Source organism: Gorilla gorilla, chromosome 15 (genome assembly GCF_029281585.2).
Source record: "Gorilla gorilla gorilla isolate KB3781 chromosome 15, NHGRI_mGorGor1-v2.1_pri, whole genome shotgun sequence".
Lineage (NCBI taxonomy): Eukaryota > Metazoa > Chordata > Mammalia > Primates > Hominidae > Gorilla > Gorilla gorilla.
Window position 1 is genome coordinate 71,116,509 of NC_073239.2, and position 16,182 is coordinate 71,132,690.

The 16,182-nt window shown below is 39.0% G+C and overlaps 1 long non-coding RNA gene across 1 annotated transcript; it reads right to left on the minus strand.

The window, feature by feature from the left end:
• Positions 1 to 10,890: 10,890 nt before the first annotated feature.
• LOC134757125 (uncharacterized) lies at positions 10,891 to 15,912 on the minus strand. The gene is made up of 3 exons (XR_010130755.1): positions 15,800 to 15,912; positions 13,560 to 13,804; positions 10,891 to 12,483 (listed from the first exon to the last, which is right to left on the minus strand). It is a non-coding gene; the product is annotated as an uncharacterized lncRNA (long non-coding RNA).
• Between the last annotated feature and the right edge of the window lie 270 nt (positions 15,913 to 16,182).

Here is a 16,182-nt window from a genome sequence, read left to right on the forward strand (position 1 = left end):
GCTGCAGTAGCTGAAACCAGTGTTGATTTTTATCTGCATGGCAACTTCATGCTCCCTCAGGATCCAAACTAATCAAGTGGCCTTCAAAAATGCCACCAGTGCTTAAAAAGGCTAAGCTAAGCTCTGTACGATCAAGACAGAAAACGATCCCTTATCATGTCGGAAGTACTACTTGTGGTTATCTAAAGCAATGGTAATCATATCATACACTTTATCTGTGAGTGGCTTTTTCCTTCCAGGGGTAGGAATAGAAACTTCTTCTCCTTCATAATGAGCACTATTGAAACTTCAGCAGGCAGACCTCTAGCTTTGGCGACATGCCATTCCCTAACGTAAGCATGTAACCATCTCAAAAAATGCAGCATGGCAGAAAACAAATACAAGTATTTTCTGAAAATATTATTTGTAAAGGTCTTATTTTATAATAGGGATTGTTTGTGTTAGGGCCTTGGGGCATGTATGGTTAACAAGAACTTGCAGTTCTGGTGCCAGCTTACTTAATCTCACAGGGTCGGTGTAGGAGTGTAGGGGATGGGTCCAAGAAACAATACAAGCTTTTTCCTTCGCAAGTACTGCTACATCTACACCATGAGAGAAAAGCACTCTGCTATTTAATCTCTCATAGTTCCTTTTGACAGACATTGTGGCTGTCACTGCACCACATCAAAACATACGCTGTACCAGATTCTCAGCACTCAAGAAGTCTTTAAAATAAAATCATCAAACAGTATTATTTGTTGGAAATGACAATTCAACCGCAGTTTCTTTGTGACTCCTCAGTCATGCAAACACCGCAGCATTAGGTGCACACAAGCCAGAGACATTATAGGTCAAGCCCTCTGATGAAGGAACCACCACTGTCTACAAGAACACATTTTTAGGAGAGAAGTAAAATGATGGCTCCTTCTGCAAGAGAAGAAATTTATATTGGAAACCCAGAGCACAGTGCCAGGTACCCTGTGAGCTTGGCAGATATTAGTCCAGAGTGGCTAAGGACTATAGATTTTGATTTTCCCCATATATCCCTCCTGGGCATCTGTCCCATTTGCTCCTGCCCAGTCCCGCAGACTTGCCTATGACTGCAGTTTTTGTCCCTGCTCCCAGATGATTATGCAACACTTATGCAAGATGCAAGGAGTAAAATGAACCCATTTGCCTATAGATATAGTTTTATTTCAGTGAATTAATGTCACTAAGAGAGAAACATATTCTAATGCCTAGGACAGTTGTGGTCCTTTTTGTATCTCTGTCATTGGGCAGTGTCTTTGCCTACCTATAATGTAAATATATTATACAGCAATATTACATATAATGCAAAGATAATCCAGACTACTTGCTCTGCTTTAGAAATGAACTGTGAGGATCAAATTTGTACAAACATGGGTCAAGCAAAAGCATACAGACTCTAGTGAAACCTAGAAAGTGTTTTTGGAATATTTTTGCTACAGATACTTTTCTATTAGGCTTTTATTAAATTGAAAGTAGTGTTGTTCTTATTTAGGTGTTAATTATTAAATTATGTACAAGTTTAGAAACTAGGCCATTGAAACACATAAAAGGTAGTTATTGAAAGCTAATCATAATAAGCTGTTGTCAACCTCTACTGAATAAAGAAGCAAAACATTTTAAATACATTGGAAAGTTATATAAAACGAAGAACTTCTTGACAATGAAGATTGTTAAACATGAGTCCCTGCAACAAATGTCCTAAATAACTATTCCCAGGAAACTCTAAGATTGGGCTGCCTTAGGTGGTTTAAAAATATGGTCAGAGGCATGAGGAACTATTTCTAGATTTCTTATTGAAGTCCCTTTAAATAACATGGGTCTTCAGTCAACACATATGCTTGTACATGGGTGCCTGTTAGGGAATTCAGAGTCATAAGCAAACCCTGGAAAATGGACTTGATAGCTCAAAGTTGCACATTCATAAACAAAATGTATGTACTTTTCTCTATATGACGAGATGGCTACAATCACCACTCTAAGCTGAAAAGTGGTATAAGAAAGGCTGGTGAGAAGATAAATTAATACCAATAAGATCGCTAATCTGTAGAGAAATAGAAAAGGCAAAGGGGCTCTTGAAAATAAAAGTTATTTGTTCCTAAATCCTGCTTCTTTGCTTGAAGCTATTTCTTAAGAAAGAAGCTGCTTCCTTCCCTAACCATATAAAATGATCCCTGAAGTTATTTATAGTGTTCATGGCCTGGAGGCATCACTTGGTTCCCCCACCACAAGCCCAACCATGTGTTACTATATTAAAAAATGTGAAAAAGTAATTATGGGGTATGGGAGCCAGTGTCTGCAGACACAACCTGCCAAAGAGGAAGTGACAGGAAACTTATGCTCCTTGTTGCTGCTCAAGCACTGCCCAGGCTCCAGACTCAGAAGAAGGGAATCTGTTCCAAGAAATAGGAGAGGGGCCTGCCCTGGTGAATCAGAAATATCCCTGTTTCTGAATATACAGTAAACTGGTTTCCATTCCTGGGTCCCCTCAGTTGGTCAAACTTTCCAGTCACGTGGAGAGACCACTCACTGCGTCCTCCCTCAGCAACTCAGCCAGATGGCTGCCTCAGCTCCCACCAGACCGGGCAGGCTAGAACATGTAAGGTTCTGAACTTGGGCAAGAGTCTAAGGTCACTATAACTGGCCCCTAAGACTCTGACCTGCCACTGTCAGATCTCAATTTCTGCCACCTTATCCTAAATCTAGCCTTGTTCCTCTTCCCACCTCCATCCCCAGTTCCTTGCCCTCAGGTAGGATGCGATAATCAATCTATTACTGATTTCTACACCAGTCCTCCACATATTCACAAACCCCTCAGCTTTCCTCTGGAACAATGGACTCCACCAGCATGGGGACACAATTGTTTTCTACCGCTGGAGGCAGAGAGGAAAAATAGCTCAAACATCTGCCCCCAGAGAGCATAAATTTGTCAGGGAGAGAAGTCCACATTTCTGCAGAAAGGCCAGTGTTCCCAACAGGCCTTAGCTTAGGAAATGTTTATTGAGAGGAATTACATTTCCTTCTCAGGACCTGCCTCTGCCTCTGGTCTAAGCTACAAAAGAAGTTTTCTTCTGATGTCTCAGGAAAAAAGAAAAAAGCACCAACCCTCACAAAAGAACCCTGGTAGTATGGACAATTCCTACTATCTCAAGAAGATTTCACTTGGAAGTAAATAATCGTTGCCACCTCTGAATTCAATTTGATTACCTAGATAAATCACTGCATGAACTTCCAAAGAAGCAAACTTTACCCCAAAAAGTATGTTATAAAAGTTGATTTACAGAAGTCTCTTTCAAATAAATTCTTAAAGAGAGTCATAGACGACAAAGAATGCAGAAGCTAATGCAGGTCAAGAAAATGTCCTTACTATCTCTTTAATATAATAAAATAAATCAAATTAACATGTTTCCTTAGTGAATAATATTCTCTAAGCATGAAATGTAATTTTTAATACTTTATATACACCAGGCTTGAGTTCCTATTTTACATGCTATGGTTTTAGAATATGTGTAAATGTTTATTTCTAAAATTACCTAAAAATCTTCTGTTCAAGTTTGTTTTTCAACTCAGGGCAGTAGCACATAAGTAGAATTTAAGCAGATATCAATTGTATCACTGGAAAGACTTTAAAAATCAGAGAAATGTTCTTATAAGGCAAATCCATGGCAGCCTTCCACATTCAGAGACTGGTTTATAGCTTTCTGAGATGCCCTGTTAACCTCTCAAAGATCTGTAGACTAGCTTATATTATCTCATTATCCCAGTTCTCCCCCCTTTCATCTTTGCCTCCTATATCCCAGTTTCTTCACCACCGTAGTATCCACAGTGCCACCTGCTGGTTGTAGAAAGTATTTTTGTGGCTCCAAGGTCTCCCTCCGGGATTTGTTTAATTAAAGTCTACCAATGACTGCTAGAAAAGCCACAGCCATAGTGGACAAATCCATGAAATGAGCAAAATGTCAATTCATGAAGGGTTAACATGACCCAACATATGCTGAGGCAAAGGTTTGGCTATTTTAAAGGCAAACCTAAGTTGCCTAAGTTAAACCTAACACATGCAAATTTGCCTCAGGCAGCTTGGCAATAGGGCTCTGTGTAAGAATACAAAAAAAAATGATTACCAAGACTAAATGCCTCAGAAAGTTTCCAAAATCCTTTATTTCCTCATACCTGTCAATCCTAGACTTCCACTTTTTTTTTTCTTTTCTTAGACAAGTATTTTCAGCTTTCCAAAGGTATGAAATTTGCCATCTTAATTGTTTAGACAGGAATAAAGCATTAACTCAGTCCCTTGACTTTGATTCATAGCAGCTCTTCCTTCACCAAAAGTTACAGTCTCCCTCTCCACCCCAGCCTGAAGTCTGTGGACCAGCACACAAATGACAGGCACCAGAGCATCTGCAGGCATGTGAAAATGCAGTGCTCCCTTCCCATACTTAACCTTTCAGATGGTTCAACTATTTCCCATGTGTCAACAATCGCCATTCGCATCTTAGGCCTTAACCAGGCAAAAGATAAGAGAGAATAACCTTTAGAACCCACAACTAGCCGGACGCGGTGGCTCATGCCTGTAATCCCAGCACTTTGGGAGGCCGAGGTGGGCGGATCACTTGAGGTCAGGAGTTTGAGATCAGCCTGGCCAACATGGTGAAACCCTGTCTCTACTGAAAAATACAAAAATTAGCCAGGTGTGGTGGTGCGTGATTGTAATCCCAGCTGCTTGGGAGGCTGAGGGAAGAGAATCACTTGAACCCAGGAGACTGAGGTTGCAGTAAGCTGAGATCGTGCCACTGCACTCCAGCCTGGGCAACAGAGCAAGACTCCGAAAAATATATATATATATATATATATATAAAGAAATAACTAACAACTAACGAATAAGAAGTCATTCCTGCAAGCTTCATCATGATGGGGTACAGTAAGGCACAGGGAAAATGTTTTTGCCTTAAGACTCCTGACAAGGATTAATCAACTTTTTTAACAATCCCCTGGGGTGTAGACTGGCACAGGGTCATTACCCCTCTTTAGCAGGTGGGCGAACTAAGATCCACAAAGTTTACCATTTCATCATCAATTCTGTTCAGAATATCATCAATTCGCTGATATTTTGATGCGACAGTGAAAAAAAGGTGCTGCAAGAAGCTTCTCAATAACTAAGCTTAACGCAGAAAATATACCCAAGTCAGGAAGTACAAATACACTGGACAAGTATTGACCCAACTCGTAGTCATTTTATCAGAACAGGTTATTTGAGAAACGTAGTCATTTTATCAGAACAGATTATTTGAGAAACGTAGATTCTCTACCTATGAATCTGCAAGATTTAGATTAGATTATAACTGAGTAATCATTTTTAAGAAATTATTGTGTCTATTGGCATTTAGTTGAGGGGGTTTCCTTTTTCTCTTCACTCTTCACTCACTCCCATTTAAAGGCTAAACATGGAACTGCAGATAGAGGACAGAGATCTCAAATGTTCACCTTTAGCTCTATCTGGCACATTCTCCCATTTTAATTGTCTTTGCTTTTGTGTTCCCCTTTCTAAAAGTATAAACTATATCCTGACATTTTCCTGCCTTCTGCCAAATTCGGAAACTGTCACGTTTTCTTTTTTTCTTTTGGTCTATAAACTTCAAAATATTTTCTGTCAAGCTGGCAAAGCTCCAATCTGCCCTTCAACGCTGCAATTAAAGTGATTTTCCATCTGAATATAACCCTGACATGGAGAGGAATTATAAGAGTTCTATATAAATCTATTTTGATAGATTAGTTCCCTCACTGAGCATATTTTTGTACTCATCACAAGCATTTATACATATCCAGATTATTCTAAGAATTGTGAATCAAAATAAGAGCAGGGTTACTACTAAAAGGAAAAGCTGAATTTTGGGTCCCCCTTTAAAAGAAGCAATAACCTAGAAAGCAAAAAACAAAACAAAACCCAAAGAAATATTTTATTTCTTTCACACAGATGTAACGAAATAACCTAAAACCATGGTAGAGCCAGATAAAGTCAAACCATACGTACAACCTAGAGGAGATGGTGCAGCAGAGAATACTGTTATAAAGCATTATTCTTATGTCATCATGGCTTCCAGAAAATACTCAACGCTCCAATATTTGTCCACTTAATACAGGATTCACTTCTCAGCCGAGGAGGACCTTAGTAACAGTACACTTAGCACTCAGCAGTTATTTGACCTATTTTACTAATGTGTTTGGGAAGGAGGTTAATTAACAGTGGATGGCTATATCCTTAAGCTTAATTTTTCCAACAGCCCTGCTCATAAAAGGAAAAATTTAGTATGTATTGAAGGAAGCAAGCAATTAAGTTGCACAAATAGTGAGCTCATTGAACTGCAGCTGACTTCTATCATGTCAAAGAACAACTAAACACAGAAGCAATAAAAAGATTGTTGCCACGACCACCACTGAGAACCGACTGGCAATAAAGATGAATAACTTCCTACTTGAAGATTACTGATTAAAGCTTTTTAGAAACCAAATGTTACACATAGGCATAAATGGAGCAAAATATTTTAATGCGTGTTTGGCAGGTTCAGAAACACTTTATAGTCAATTTTAAATGAAGGTTTATACAACAACAGTAAACTCCACTTAAAACAGCCTTTCCAATTGCTGCTCCTGCAAGAAAGCTGCAGTGCTCCTCAGGAAGGCTTGAGTCATAACTGTGGAATAAAAGTCCCATACCTAACAGTAAGGGGAGGGTCGATGGGGAGTGGAATTCCACAGGACCGAGTCCTCTGAAATCAAACCCAAGAGCAGAGCCAGAGAAGTCCATTCAGATGCCTGTGACCCTTGAAGGCAAGTAAACAGACTCCCTATAGCAATAACCAGGAAATCTCTCTCTCCCCGGCAGCCCTCTGCTCCTCTTCCCACCTCTCAAAGCTCCCAAAGGTCAAGTTTTAGCCCAACCTGCCCTTCAAGAAAGTGCACTCACATCTAGGAGTTCAACACAGGTTGGCATCAGAATTGGCTCCCAGGACTATCAGTGTCGGTGAGGTGGGACGGGCATGATTTGACAAGGAAAATGTGTCTGACAGAGGATTTGGCTCTCAACTTACAAGTGTATATGGAGGTGTGTGGAGAATATCAGCTTCTTTGAGGGCTGGACCCTACCACTTACCTGCTGCCTTTGGAGGGGATACTACGGAGGGTTAAAAAAAAAAATAAAAAGACAAAAAGAGGAGGATTTTTGCCTTCAAGGTTGCTTATAACCTAACATTAAATAAATAAGTTGTCCTTTGCATTGCATTGCCCTCAAACTCACTACTGTGGAGAATTAAAACCAGCCTATTGCAAATAAACCAGTTTGCCATCCCATAACTATCCTTCTCCTCCTGCTAGCTCCATCTTAAAATGTCTCTAAAATGGGAGGGGGCTAAAAATACACTTTTCTTCTGACCACTTCCTCCTCAACTTGGGCTTTAAGGGATCAGAGTCCAGCAATGAGATGATGATATGCTTTTCCCTTTCCTGAGCTCCAACCCTTTACTCCTTCACTCAGATATGTCTGCAGTGAGCTCCTATGGGGCTTGTTTCTTCTTTCTGTACCACACAGCACCCATCAATGTGCTGGGTATTCTGTAGTTGTTTAGTATATGCTTTTTAGCTACCATCAGTGGGAAAGGCTTACCATATTTCTGCCCCTTTCAAAGATGTATTTTCTCTTAATCATTGCTGCTGCAATCATCAAAGTAATTGAAACTGGAGAAACGATTTTGTGTCATAACATGAAGGGAAAAAAGTAAAAAGCAAATGTAGTGTTCTCAACTTGCTTGGGTGGGAAATGGGACACAAAATGGTCTGAATAAATTGTTAATGCTCAGATAAAGCACACGGCACCTCAAATTTACACTCTAGTTGGATCGACCCACCCATTACATGCTATTTTCCAGAGATTCAGAGCTGAATTTGCTGTTTGGGATTTGTATTCAATGTGGGGAATTCTAACTGCAAATCAAATTCATACTGCAAACATCAGAATGGCTTTATCAGATGAGGAGTAGATATTTGGAATTTAATAACACTTCCCACCACCTTTCAAGAGGACTTGTCATTGAATATATGGTGTGCAAATCTGGTAAAGAAAAAAGAAGAGTTTGATTATTTGTACAAATTACATTTCATTTGCAGGAGGAAATCACAGTGGCACAAGTCCTTCCTTCCATTTAGGTTTCTCCACCTAGAAGTTGTACAGGGCCTTTCAGCTCCAGGCTCTCCATTAAGACATTCTAAAATACATAATTCTAAGACATTCTAAAATACATTCTAAAATACATACACTAAAAGTCTGGAGATAGAATGAATTGTACAGCACAGGAAGGGGGGTGGAAGAAGAAAGTAACAACAGTTCAGAGATGGGAATTGTCTGCTCTCTGGAAACCCCTCCAGCCTTAGATTCACTATTCAAACTCCAAAGGCCAAGACTCTCCAGTTCCCCTGTGTAAGGGAATAAGAAAAATGCCTAGGAAAGCCCACGGTTTCCTTCCTTGTGAAGGAGAGGAAGCAGCAGCGGTAGCAGACGCCCAAGTGCAGCCATCACTTCCTCGGGGGCTGGTGTCCATTTCTACCCACGGGGATGGGGTCTGGCAGCTTTGTAACCGGGAGGAGATACATGATCCAAGAATCCACTTTGGCTCCAATTTACCTTTATAAAGGCCAGTTCTGTCTAACTCTGAGAATCCTATAAGCATTAGTGAGGATTTCTAATTGTCTCATCCATAGGAGCATGGCCAGAGAAAGGGGAGTTAGGTCAAAGAGTCCACCTTGAGTAAGGCTCAAGATACTCCTCACAGACACATTGAGATTATGGTAAATAGGAATGCATTCATAAGTAGTAGAGAGCAGATATACCTTTTCTTCCCCTCTGAGGAATCAGAAAGTGTCAGGGTCCTACATTTAAAGGAAAATAGAGTATAATTCTAACAATGGAATCCAAAAAAGAATGGCTGTAACAATCTAGTTCAAAAGAAGAAAGAAATGGTATGTATAATCATAGCGTATTATAAATGTCAATTTACACAATCATTGTTTTCTCCTTCAAACCTTCTTCTCTTAAAGTTCTTTCTCTCAGTTCATGGCTTCTTCTTTTGCTAACCACCTGAACTACAAACTTCAGAGTCATCTGTAAATCACCTCTGAATCCCACCACATCCAGTTCTAGACTCAGAATGTCTCTCATTTCTGCTTTTATTATCACTGTCCTACGTCACTTCACCTATACCTGGATTATTACAATAGCCTGCCAATGGATCCCTGTCTCCACTTGCTTTGTCTCTACCCCAAGTTATCTTTAACATCCTGAACAGTTACCTTTCTAAAGTCAGTTATAATCATGGGCACCTCCTCACTCCAAACACTTTTACCAGCTTTCTGGGTTTTTTTATTAATAAAGTCCAAATTTCTTAGCATAATGTTCAATGTTCCTCAGGAATTGAAAATACTCTATTCTTTGAAACTCACCTGTCATTTGCTCCTCATACACACCTCGCACACAGCTAATGCTCAAGTCGAAACAGACCTCTCTCCTTTCCTTGATTGTATTATGGGCTTTCACACTTCTGGAACTTGGCACATTTCCTCCATCTTTGCCTATTCAAAATCTTGTTTCTCCTTTAAGGACTAATTCAAATGTCACCATCTCTAGGAACCCTTACTGGATTCCTAGGCAAAATAAATTGTCCTCTCCTCAGGGAACATATGACACTGTGTTTACCCCTTTTTACCATGTTTATCCCAATCTGACTTACATTCATTATGGCAGAATTTTCCATCTCCTTCTAAAGGACAGAGACAGTAGTTAATCCCTCCAAAAATGATCCCAAGTACCCAGCATGGTGCCTTAAACAGCATAGGCATTTTATAAACATTTGTTATATTAAACTGGCCAGTACACAAATTAGGAATTTTCACTAAAAGTTGACTGGATGGAAGACCAAGCTGAGAATCATAATCAAGGACAACTCACAGGGAAGGAACGAATTTGAGTAAATGCTGCCCAGAGGCCCATGAATAAATATTTTATAAATTAATACAGATGGCCTGATCCATTACTTATCAACATTTTTGTCATGGCACATACTTGTGAAGAGGTTGACTGTGATTGAGAACTGCCACTCTAACTACATGGAGAAACTACCTCTTTTTCAGCAGTAGGAAGGTAAATGCTGTATTTGAAAGAACTCAATCAGGGATTGACAGATAAACAACACAATAAAAAAACTGTATATACAAAATATAAAGATTATATATACCATATAGTTGCATAAATATATATATATATATATATATATATTTTTTTTTTTTTGAAACAAGGTCTTGCTCTGTCACCTAGGCTGGAGTGCACCTGTGCAATGATAGCTTATTGCAGCCTCCAACACCTGGGCTCAAGCAATTGTCCCACCTCAGCCTCTCAAGTGTCTGGGACTACAGGTGTGCACTGCCATGTCCAGCTAAGTTTTTTTTATTTTTTGTAGTGACAAGGTCTCGTTATGTTGCCCAGGCTGGTCTCAAATTCCTGACCTCAAGTGATCCTCCCACCACAGTCTCCCAAAGTGCTGGGATTACAGGCATGAACTATCACACCTGGCTAGATATTATTATATATCTGAGAAACTATTTCATTTAAACATGTCTACACACAGAGATATAATGATGTCTTAGTAAAATAAATATTTAGTTCACCTTTTTGCCATAATTCCAAAGGGGGAAAAAAAGCCAAAACCAAAACCACCTCTTTAGCCTTATTAGCATTAAGTAATCAAATTCCACTAGCCTGAGCAACATAACGAGACCCTGTGTCTACAAATAATTTTTTAAAAATAGAAGGGCATGGTGGCACTTGTCTGTGGTCCCAGTTACTTGGGAGGCTGAGGTGGGAGAATCTTTTGAGCCCAGGAGGTCAAGGTTGCACTGAGCCATGATCGTAGCACCACACCCCAGTCTGTGCAACAGGGTGAGATCCTGTCTCCAAAAACAATCAACAACAGCTCCCTGTTACTCAGAAATCTGACACAGACTCATTGCAGTTCTCCTCATTCTTACCTGGAATAAAAAATGAACTCAAACTTCCAGAAGAAAAGCACAATTTTTCAAAATCTCCTCATACAAGTCTTGCCTCTCCCCTAAAACTTTTCTGAGTCAACTCTTCCTGAGATGAATCACGTTAAGAAATGAATCTCTTAATTGTACCACATAAGCTAAACAGTAAGCCATGACCTCATCACCCTGGACGTAATAAAAGGGCAGAAACACTTGGGCATTTCAACAACATCTTAATTCCTGCACTGTTCTGGTTTATTATAAAGCAGGCCTGTGTGCAGGAAGACATTTTTTTAAAATGCTTTTATCTTCTTTTTGCATGTTAGCAGATCTCATGGTCTCTTTTCTTTGCAGATGGAAGCCTGAAATGTGCAAAAGCCGGGCAGGCAGACCAATGCATTTATTTGAGAAATAAAAAAAAACCCAGTCATGAAAATGACACATGGATTCAAGATGAGCTAGAAGTAGAAGGACCTTAAACTACACAATTACTCCCCACAAGCTCAAGCCAGAATCAAACAAAAACCAGAAATAAACAAAACCTGGAGCTGAACAAATGTCTGAATGCCACAGCCAGACTAAAGAAGAAACAAGAAGAAACTGATGTAACTGGGCTTGAGAAGAAACAAGGTAGAAGCACAATGCCACATCCCTTAGGTAGCATATCATTTTCTGAGCCTTGATTTACCATGACATCCTTTGTGTGATGATTACTGGTAACATTCTCATTTTGCTAGAGGTAGCACTAGTAGGTCCAATCTACATGTGGATACTCTACAGAGTGCATCCCATATGGGCACAAATCTTTATCAACTCTATCTGGAATTGATGAGTAAGCATCCCTAACATAATGGTCCAATGAATTATTTGAATAATTTTCTGAAAAAGTTAATCTCTCTGTATGGAAGAGAATGTACTTGTGTTAGTTCTATAAGTAATGCTAAATATAGATATTTAAACAAGAGTTAACACTTTAGCCTGTTAAAACCACAAAATGCATTTAACATGTTTAGGAGGATGGAAATTGCCTCCAACATATCAGAGAGGCAGCAAAATCAACAATATTAGCTAATTCTATAGGCTCAAACACTGACCCAGAGTGAATATTCTTCCTTTGCATCAGTTCTTAGCCACATAGGTCTCTTCATTCCAAGTGGTTTTAGATGGTGCTATTGCTTGAAAACAGCTGTGAGCATGCTATTTTGCATTCCACTGTTTCTCGCAGTCAGAGAGTCTCAATCAATGGGCCCTTCTGTCCTCAGTGTCCCAGTTAGGACTCCACCTTAAGACTAGGCTCACAGGAGAGAGTGGCAAAATGGAAAACTTACCTGGAAGCACATAGACCTGGGTTCAAAATTCACCCATAATATATTCCATAGAGCTGCATGGATCCCAAAATCTCAGTTTTGCCACCTGTGAAAAGGGAATAACCATTTTTATTAGCCATCTGAGACTCAATAGCTATGAAGCAGTGATTTAGAAATGGAGCTAATTCTACAGGCAGACACTGTGGTAAAGATTAGGCATATTTCTCATGAAAACTCTTCAGAAAGAGTGGACCAGATTGTCAGAAGTGACCAATTCTCAGAAATATTCTGTTTCATAATCAAAATGAAATCCCTTTCTGTAACTGTCAACGTCAAACTTTAGTTTCATGATTGATGTGGGCTTTAAGTTGCTAATATTTAAAAAGGCACTTCATTGACTGTGGCACACACTTACATTTTCAGCAATCACATTTCCGCAAGAAAGACAGCACAGGAGGAAAAAAGCCTACTGTAAAAATCTTTTGTATATATACCTTGAAGAGCTCATTTCTAGGAATAGTCTGACACCTTTAGAAGGTAAACAGTATTGTCTCAATCAATTACAAAGATTTTAAGGAAGACAATACCGCTAAACCCTATGTATTGGTGGAGTTATAATTTATTCATATATCATTTAAGAAAAGCATTGAACCAAATACTTTCCTTCCTTCCATGTATTCAACACTGAAAGGCAGCAAAAGGAAAAGGAGAAAGGAGGTCCAACTTCCCAGGATTCCCTTCCTGAAAAGAAATTTCCTCTTTACTAAGTAGGAATGAGGAAAGGCATGTGCATTTGCATAATTTCCAAGACATTTCTGGACTCCCTAAATAGGAAACAGTATATTTGGAATACTTAAAAAAAAAAAAACCTTTATACTTAATTTAACTACAAATTGGTTGGGTTTTCTAGAGAAGTGGAGGGATGCTAATGTGAGAAACAAAGATTAAATATTCAAGGCCATAATAATAATATATGAATTTAATGCTATTCTAGGATTTTTTCCATCCAATTTTAAGTACATAAAAATGATTTGCATATAAGGATTTGGGGACAGAAATATTCTTGTTACTATTTTCACGATTTACACAATATCCTTAAGCAGCCTTATTTTATCTTTGCTGCTGTGTTTGCTGACTTGTCGGTGTTTAGATCAAGTTTTAATATTTGCATCTTTAGCTCACCACACAAAGGCAGCTGGTCCAGAGAGGTGAGGAACAGGGAGAGAGGAGTTGCAGGGCTTATCAGGTTATCCAAAAGGCCTTGTGCTCATCCTTTGTAAACAACAAGACATGTCAGCATCCCTGGTTGCTGTCATTGCTGACAGTCCTCTGAAGACCAGTAAGTGCTGAATTCTTTAAAGCTGGATTGTGCCCAGTGAGAGAAACGATGGTGTGAGATGAGGAGGACTTCGTGGATATCTGAGTACCTTGGGAAAAGAGAGGAATTGAGGCTTTTCACTCAGCAACCTAATGAAAACTAGACAAATAGTCTTGCATTTAATATATAGTTTTCACCAATTCATGCTTCTTTTGTTAGGAACAATTCTAGCCTGTATAGGAAAAAAGACAGATATAAGGAAATGATTTCTCATTGACAAGGGAGCTTCAGGTAAAGCAATGCTTATGAAAGGACAAGAGACTAAGTTTACATTGGTAAATTTCCATTGTGCAACCATTTCATTACTTTAACTTCATAGACCCCAAAACTTTATGTGCTTGAACAAGTAATCAAACGCAAAGGATAGAACTAAATAATCCATCTGGGATAGCGAGGACTGTATACAAAACACAAAGAATAAAATACAAGTCTTTAAGGAATATGAATAAGAAATCGTGGCACAGAGGGGAAGACTTGAAAATAAGTTCCAAAAGCAGTATCTAGTACTTTAAAGAATAATGAAATTTACATGCTCTGCTTTAAAATCCAAAAAGGTATATTTTGAACACAGATACACTTGCATAATAGGTTCAGTAAAAATCCTAATCCATGTGATTCTTCATTATATCTAACCTCAAACTTTTAAAATGTATAAAATGAATATCAAATTCTTTTCATGGAGACTGATAGCATACGTTGAATTAGAATAAATTCCACATTATAGGATGAAACACTCATAACAGCAACTAGTAATATGCTATATTCAAGACTTCCTTTGTTATGACATTTAAGCTATGGATTTTGAGGTTAATAATGATTCAGGGGAGTAAATTCTTTTCCAGTGTTTCCATTTTCTTCTTCTTAGGATAATTTCCTAAAAGTATTTGCTCCATTAATGATCTAAAATGTTTGAGAGGACAAAATGTCTTAGGCCTACTTGTAAAATATTAGGCTCCAAAACTTTGAAAAGGATCATCCTTCCAATATAAAATCCATCCTTGAAATAAGGATTATGTATCTCTAAAACAAGGCCAGGACTTAGCATTCCATTAATCTAACAATATAGTATTTAACTTGGATTTTTATTTGTTTCTATATCATAAACACTATTTGATGATACAGAATAGAATCATAGATTAATCTTCCCAAGTTGGCTTTTTCTTTTTTTTTAAGCCTCTTCAATCTTCTTGACTGAAACTACCAGACCATTATCTTACATAGCTATAGGTTAAGCACAGAGCCTGGAAGTCTGTCTGAACCACAGAATGCAGAGAACAATTTAGAAAAAAAATTGCAAATTTCTGGGAACTAAATAAAAAGTCACTTGTTTTCCTAATTTTTCTATGAGCAGAAAAGCAAAAGACCCATTGGCATGGCCCAGGCAGATACTACCGAACAGCTTTCCAAAGAGCAAATGGTAAAAATAAAATAAAATGAAAAAGATTTGCCTGTCATGGGAGTTGGTCAATAAAATGCAACAGTGTTTATTACAACATTTAAAGTCTGTGATTAAGAACACCAAAAGGCCTAAACTAGAAAGGTTTTCAGCCTGTAATTTCCCTGCAGTCCTGGCCTGTACTTCCTTATGAGTTAGCTCAGCGGGGCTTTTTTTCCATGTCCATCATCAGCTTGTAATTATTGCCATTCTCAAAGCTATGCCAGATGGGTCTTTAGAAGCAGGCATGCAGCTTGTTTATGAGAGAAAGAGCTGTAATATTACTCTACACAGAGACCTATCTGGTCCTAGTCAAAGAGCGCTGCTCCTCCCTCCCCTCCTCCCCCAGATCTCCCCTACTACCATTCTCTCTGCCTTCCCTAGACAGCCTCTCATTTTCAGCTCCCTGTCCCAGCTGAATGGCCTGGTGACTGGCTGGGACCATGGGGGCCAAGAGATAGCTATATCTTAAAGCACATGGTCTAATCATCACCTTTCACCATTCACATATGAAAATGAGGCAACACCCAGGGAAAAACAAACTGTGGACTCTTTCTCCTACATAATGTTGTGCAGAGGCTTATTTAAACACCACAGCTGAGCATCTACCTTTCGGAATACAGATCTGCAGAGATGTCAAAATGATGCCTTCCATTTCGCTTTTCTGAAAATTCCTCATTGGCTAGAAGCGAGATTCCCAGCAAGATTCTCCCTTTGCCTGGTAGGAAGGATAAACATTTGTAAGAAGGTTGAGGTCAAGGAGCTGTGCAAAGCAACATAGGGAAAGGCAAGAGCGCCTAAGCCGGGTTCATCTGGAGATAGGCCCTGGGGTGTTACGTATCCCAGAGGGCCAAGCACAGCTTCAATCAGCAGTTAATGAGGCAAGACCTGCAACAGATAGCCACTTTTAACTTACAAAAGCTTTTAGATGTCTCTGTTTACTTTGATCCATTTCAGTTAATTTGAGCTTGGTTAGGGTGCATTTTCCTTTT